Consider the following 7,421-nt stretch of genomic DNA (forward strand, 5'->3'; position numbering starts at 1 on the left):
CGCCCCCGAGACCCTCCACTCCATCCCCATTCCCCACGGGAGACCATCTCAGTAAACTTCCCTATTCCAACACTGGCTCTCATTGCCAGGAAGGGAGCTATTCCTGTTGTCATCTGATTTCTGGATCTTTATCCAAAGCCAACTAGCTCTGGGATCTACAAGTCTGACAGCATTATATATGTACCCCCCTCTGATGCTGAAGACAGTGGAAAGCCTTTGAGATCGCTACTCTCAGACAGTAACTTGCTGCTACTGTATCTGCTCTTGGGGCTGTGCGGGGATTAAAACCCGCACCTTCACTGGAATGTTGGTAGTGCTGAGCAGTATACTTCAGCGAGCGAATATGACCATATTTATAAAACCAAATAAAACTATATATAAAACCAAATAAAACTATATAACCAAATAAAACTATATATATCGGGCTCTCTGCTCAGCAAGGAGCCTGCTTCCTTTCTCTCTGCCTACTGTTCTGCCTACGTGTGATCTCTCTCTCTGTCAGATAAATAAATAAAATCTTTTTAAAAAAAACATATAAGCATATAAAACCACACGTTGTATGAATGACATGGAATAGTTTTAAATCCTCAGAAGCAGAAAACAGAGTGGTGGTTTCCAGAGGTTGGAGGGAAGGGAGAGTGAAGTAGGGGCTTCTGAACAGGTGCAGGGTTTTCCTGGGAGTAGCGAAATGTTTTGGAAAAAGGAGGTGGCTGGTTGCACAATGCACAATACGGAGTATGCCGCATGCCACTGAGTGGTATATTTCAAAGTGGGTCACTTTATGCCTTGTGAATTTCACCTCAATTAAAAACAACAGGTGGTGGAGGGAAGGAAGGGACTTTCCAAATTCCAAGTCGTTAAGAAAATCCTTTCTCGGTGGAAAAATGAGTAAGGTATGATGCATAGGAAAAGCCAAGAGCTGGAGGAGGAGTGGAGAGAATGCCCCAGAGCAGAGTACAACGTGCACAATACAGACTTGGCAAGATGGGTGTAGACCATGCCGCGCTGACTGCCCTTCCCACCCGGATTCAGGATTCTGCCAATCCCACAAACGGTCTTCGCGGGCTCTCCAAAGGGCAATCAAGCCCACGGATTGTTTCTTGCTTCCTGGTGCTGGAATCTCAGCTCTACCCCAGCAGAGTCCTGGCTATTGCATTAAGCTTCTCGTGGGAAGCCTGGAATGATGCCCGGCTCAGAAATTTGTTCAGCAAATAGTTGCTGAGACAAAATCCCCTAGTTGTGTGTGAGCCCCTTCTTGTCTCCATCAGTGTGAAGTCTGAACACAGTCCTTTGCTAACAGTCCTGTCCGCTCTTGCCTAAGAGGAGAGTAGAAGGAGTCACCTCCACGTGCTGTGGTTATGGAATCCAAATCTTGGAATCCAAATTTGGAATTTGGAATCCAAATCCCAAATTTGGAATCCAAATCCAAATCCCCCGGCCGCGGCCAAGGGACCAGACTGCGTCTCTCACCAGCTTCTTCACACTTTGAATCAGACCTTCTCTGCTGGGGCCATAGTACAGTAGGGGTACACCCTCCAAGGAGGGGGGAGCCTAGGTCTTTGCTTAGAAATTGTGAAAACCTTGCCGGCACTTGTCCGAAGTCCTGGTGGTCTTCCATAGCCACAGGGACAGAAAATGCCAGGAGGTTCGTGCAACTTCTTTGCTAAACTTCTTGCCTGCTTCTGCAGGGTGAGTGAAGCCGTGATTCAGCCATTACCAGTAGGCACTCGGTCATTTATTTGGAAGCAAAAAGGAACCTGTGGGGGTCCAAAGGCAGAGCTCAAAACAATTCTATTGAGTCTGCCAAATCCTATGACCCAAACACACCAATAAATGGGGTAAAACTTCTAGAGTTACTCTGAAGGCTGTCCCAGGTCTGTTAATCATCAGAGAAATATTTCAAATACTGGCTATGAACCTAGGAGAATGAACAAAATAGAGATTTCTGCCCTCATTCGTTAATCTGTGTGCCATGGAGACTTTGTAGAACTTTTATTTACGATAGAAAATCATAAATGCCATTATAAGGGAAGCGAAGAATAACTTCTGTGCCTTAGCCTTTCTCCTCCCATTGGAGCCTATTTGCAAAGGACAGTTCCTTGCCTTGTGGTCCTTCTGCATCACAGTTATTGAAAGTAGTTGGTAATGTGCAAATTCCCAGGCCCAACACTGGACTTCACTGAAATATCTCTAGGAGCGGAACCTGCAAATAGGCATTTAAAAATGTTCCTTGGGCCATTCTTATGCACATTAATGGTTAAGATGTATTTTCTTCTTATTCTACGTAATTATCAGAAGGGCAGGTGAAATGTGTCTTCATTTTGTAGATAAGAAAAGGGAAACTCAAGAGATGTTAGGCAATACAGTTAATTTGTGGCAGGGCTAAAATTTGAACCTGGATTTGCTTGATTTCAGATCTCATCTTTGACTTGCCCCACGCTGGCAAAAAAAAAAAAAAAAAAGGTGGGGGGGAGCGGGGGATCAAACTATGAAACCACTGGGATATATTTCCACAGGGATAACTGGGCCACAGAGGCCCAGTTAGGCAGTTAGGACTGGAGAAACAGTGCCATCTGGTGGCCATTATGGGGAGACGTGACCGAGGGGGGAAAATTAATTTTTTTTTTTTTTTTTAAATTGAGCCGGGGATCATTTCCTCTTGCTCACTTTGGTGCACCTCTCATGGATGGATTCGGGTTGAGCTGGCCTCACTCATTTGAAGGACCCGCTGACTGGTGTTTTGTGCTTTGGTTTTGTAACCGAGAACTTTTCTTCTCCTAGCTGAAGTTAATTTACTCCTACAGGGCAGGACACTGCAAGGTCTTTAGGGCCACGTAAAAATCAGTAGATCCAAGGGACCCTAGTGAAATACTTTCTAGGGCCAACATACCCTACTCTGTATCTCTAGAAGCTTAGTTTTCATTAAAAAAAATATTTATTCAAAAGTGGTTTGGGTTTGTTGTTTTTGTTTTGTTTTGGTATTGTTTGTTTTTTTTTTTTTTACCAAAGTTACAAAATCTTTTTGACAAAACCAGCGTGTCATCTGAGTGTTAAGGAAGAGGACCCCCAACCCCCACCTCTAGGAGAACATGGAGATGAGGCACCCCTCTGCCCCCCTCCACTCCCAGCATGCGGACCTCTGCAACTTCCGCGGAAGTCACTGTGGGGAGTTGTCATGTGGACCACAGAACTATCCAGACATCCCCCAAAGCAGCCAGGGCTATCTGGCCAGGTAAACGAAACAATTTACCTCCAAGATAACACAAAATCTGCTTAAGCCACCCCAGGCAGCTGTGCAAATTCTCAGTCCTCGTTTCTGGAAATCTTCACATGTGCTTATCTCACTTCAGATGGTGAACTTGCAAGCTGCGGGTGGTAGACCCACAGGGATCCCCTTGCTCCCCCCACCCTGCCCTTGCCCCCCACCAGCCCTGAGCTCCACCCCAAGCTCAGCAGCCCTGCTCACCCCTCTGCCTCCCACTGCTCTTACTCATTGCTGCCACAGGAACCTTTCACATCCTCTTCCTTCCTCCAGATCTCAGGTCCGAGGTCATTTTCCTGACCTCACACATGAGGTCACGCCCTCCTGTCCTGCTGCCCTTCGTCCTTTTCTTCCAACAGCATCTGTCAAAGTTGCACTTGGCCATCTAACTGTGGTTCCCTCTCAGTCATGTCTGCCCCTAGATGGGAGCCCCCAGGAAGTATCAGTTTGTAAGCCAGAGCCTCTCATGGTGCCTGGCACACAGGGGGAGAGCAGTAAGCATTGACGGACTCCCTCCCTCCCTCCCTGAGCATGCAAGCGAGGCCCATCCTGCTCCAAAAGCCTCAGCCTTACCCCCTCAGATCCCATGTCCCAAGCTGTGTCTCTGTGAGATTGTTTGGTGCTGGAGATCGAAAAACTCGATGCCTAGGCCCTCTTGCCCTAAAACCCCCACCTCAAGGGCGGGGAGAGGTCAGACACACTTGGAGTCCTGGCAAGATTGTGAAAGACGGCGATTTTGCTTCACAACCCCCTGCTGATTTCTTGAGAATATTCTGACTCTTACTGATTGCAACTTTGGATAAATTCATGCAGCTTTTAAACCCTTGCCTCCTTCATCTGCAAATTGGGGATAACAGAACGATGGCGGGCGGGGAGGAGGAGACAGGGCTCAGCCAACTACCAAGGGCTCTGTGTCCAAGCAGTTTGACAGGTGGCTGCCCCCAGCTGCCGGAGGAGGCCCGGCCCGGGGCGCAGCTGCTGCGCGGTGCACGCGGGCTTCGGCTTCCTGTCCGTGACCGCCTGCGGGGGTCTCACGCTAGACCCTACCCACTCCTCGCCGGATGTCTCCATGCGCAGAGCAAACTGCCGGTGGGCGGCTTCCGAGGCCGGGAGGAGGGTGAGCCGGTGGCGCGCACCTTCCAGACCCCGCTAAGGGCCTGGCATCAATCAGGGCACCCCCGGGTGGGGACTTCTGTATCGGGAGTGGGGGCCCGCCAAAAGGGAAGGATGTGCAGAAGCACAGATCGAAGGGGGTCAGGGGCGACAATCCGTGGAGGTCTAGGCCACCACGCAGGGCAGGCCCCCAGCTCACCGGGGGTGGGGGGTGGGTGCCCGCAAAGGAGCAGCAACCAGCCTCCAGGGGGAAAGTCCCTCCCCGCTGGGCTTTCTCGGAGTCTCCGGCCCCGGGTCTCCAGCTCTTGAAAGTGGCCTGGATAGGGAAGTTGTTTTCCTCTTAAGAAGGCTGTGTACTCATAATTTACCCCCGGGCCAGAGTGAAAAGACGAAGCAGGAGACTAGATTGATGGGCCCAACCCACGGGCCACCACATTCTGTGGGAGGGAATCTCCCAGGGGGGCGGCAGGGTTTTTCCACCTCTTGTCATAACCGGCTCCGGGGATAGGTGCCGAGAACTGCCCCCAGCTGTGGGTTGCGACAGCAGGCAAAGGACCTATGGGGGAACAGCAGGAGGCCCGCTGCCCTTGAGCCGACTCCCACTCCATTCTGGCCGCATGTCCTTTGGAGGACAGCACCTCGGCCCCACTTTCTCCAGGATGCCAGCTGCAACGGCATCTGGCTGCAACGGCTGTGTGCAAGTGACCAATCTCGTGCACTTTTACTTTTTTTTTTCCCTGTAGTATCAAGATTCCGGGTTTGTATTTTTGTATATGTGAGTCCCAAGGCTCTGCTTCCCGCACCATGTTCTGAGGAGGCCAGTGAGCTCAGGTTTACACTCAGGTCTACACGTGGATCAGCCGGCGGGTGGGGGTTGGGGGGGGGGACAACTATTTGGAGAGCGGAGCCTAGGGAAAGTTCCCATTTTTGCAGGTGAGAGCTGGCCTGTCGGCCATAGCGTCCTCGAGAGAGCCTTCTGCCTGCAGGGTCCGTGGGAAATTAGGCTTGAACTCAGTTGCCCCCTGACTGGATCTCCTTCTACTGAGACACTGGAAATTGGTCTGAAGAGGAACAGGTGGTGTAGGAAAGCAAGGAGGGTCTGAACCAGGTGAAAGGTCAGAGGAGAAGCCAGGATTAGCTGAGGTTTGTAAATACTACTAGAAGATTCCTTTCTGGACTTCTAATGCCAAGGCATGGGACTCATTTTCCATACCAGATCCATCCTAAAGAGGACTGGCCTAGACCTACCATGCACAACAGGGTGTGTGTGTGTGTGTGTGTGTGTGTGTGTGTGTGTGTGTGTGTGTTTAAAAATGAGTGGGTACCGTTAGTTGTAAGAATAGTATCTCTGTATCCATTTTGAGCTGCCCAGGGCTGGGGGTATGAAGCAAAGGTTAACTTTTTGCACGTTTATAAATTCTGGGCTTTTCTTGTTGGCTTCCAGGGAGACCATAAGCCGTGGCTTCTTTGTGGTGCCCAGAGCCAGTGTCCTGCCCTCCTGTGGCAGCGATGAGTGTCCCGGGAGCTAAAGGAGATGCACTGTGAGATCCCCACAAACCACCCTCACTCCCAGGGTACCGCCTCCGCAGTGCCCATGTTCTAGGGCCCTGTCTCCTTGCATTTCCCCACCGAGTCTTTTCTTTCTTTTCTTTTTCCTTTTTTAAAGATTTATTTATTTATTAGAGAGATAGGGAAAGAACGCAAGCAGGGGAGGGGGCAGAGGGAGAGAGAGAGAGAATCCCAAGCAGACTCCCCACTGAGCACGGAGCCTGATGCTAAAACCAAGAGTTGGACCCTTAACCGACTGAGCCCCCTAGGTGGCACCCCGCCCCCACCAAGCTTTTAGTTCAAGGTTAAGTAAGTCAAATAGGAACTTAAGGGTGAATGCCCGTAGTGACTAAACATCTTCACATTTTCCTATGCAACACTCGTATTTTAGCAAAGCAAATGATAACATTTGTATCTTAAGAGAGCACAATACCTCAAAGTGGTAGAATGCTGTGCCACCCAAGTGGATGTTACATATTTTTAAATATTAAGAAGATAGTTTCATATTTCTTAATATGGAACAGCATGCATAACCCATCGTTGAATAACAACCAGACTATAAGCATAGTTGGCAGGTCACTTTTATTTAACTCTGTGTGTGTGTAGATATCCACAGATTCATGGGAGTGGTTACCTCTGGTTGGTGGGATCGGGTTACCTTGCACTTTCTTCCTTACTCTTACCTGTATTACTTGAATTTTCTAAGTGACTACACTGGCTTCAGAATTAAGGGGAAAAAACAATGAATGCATTTGCTGCCTTGTACTTCACAATCATAATTACAAAAGAAAACAAAAAACCCACACTTTTGCTCCTTACGTTGCTTCCACGATGAATTAGGGATTGACTGGCTCTCTAATTTGCGTGGTCATTTGTGCAGCAAATTTTTCATAAATCCTTACACGTGGGAGATTGGTCAGACAGAACTCCTACCTTCCTGTTTTTATGGTGATAAGCTGTGTAACTGTGTGTCAGTGTCGATGAGAGTGATCACTGGAAAAGCAGATTCCATGTTGGCGTGAGCTAGGCGCTGTACTGGGCTCTTTTCGCAGTGGTCTCCTGTCCGCTCTACCAAAGGGGAGGAAGCATATCAGCCCTGATGAGTGGCGGGGGCCCAAGCTCTGAGAATGGCAGAGTCAAAAAGGCATCTTGAGCCCGACGCCCCGGGGAGGGCTTCATCAGATGCGTGGCTTTCATCAAAGCCTCGGAAGAGTGTGACGTTTGACCTTCGAAGATGGAAGAGAGAATCCTACCTCCGAAGTGGTCTCAGAAGAGGTGCACGGGAAGGGCAGACATTAGATCTGGTGCTAGACAGCTGAGTTTCTTAGCTTGGCTGGAGAGACTTTTCAGATGTGATCGGCCAGGCTGGGAGGAAGCTGAGGAGGACCCAGGTGCCAGGTTTTGGAGACAGATCTGAAGTTCATATAAATAAGATACATACCAGATTTGGAAGGCCTTTGTATGAAAAAAATGAATGTAAGCTACCTCATTAGTACTT

This window comes from Lutra lutra, chromosome 14 (genome assembly GCF_902655055.1).
Source record: "Lutra lutra chromosome 14, mLutLut1.2, whole genome shotgun sequence".
NCBI classification, from domain to species: domain Eukaryota; kingdom Metazoa; phylum Chordata; class Mammalia; order Carnivora; family Mustelidae; genus Lutra; species Lutra lutra.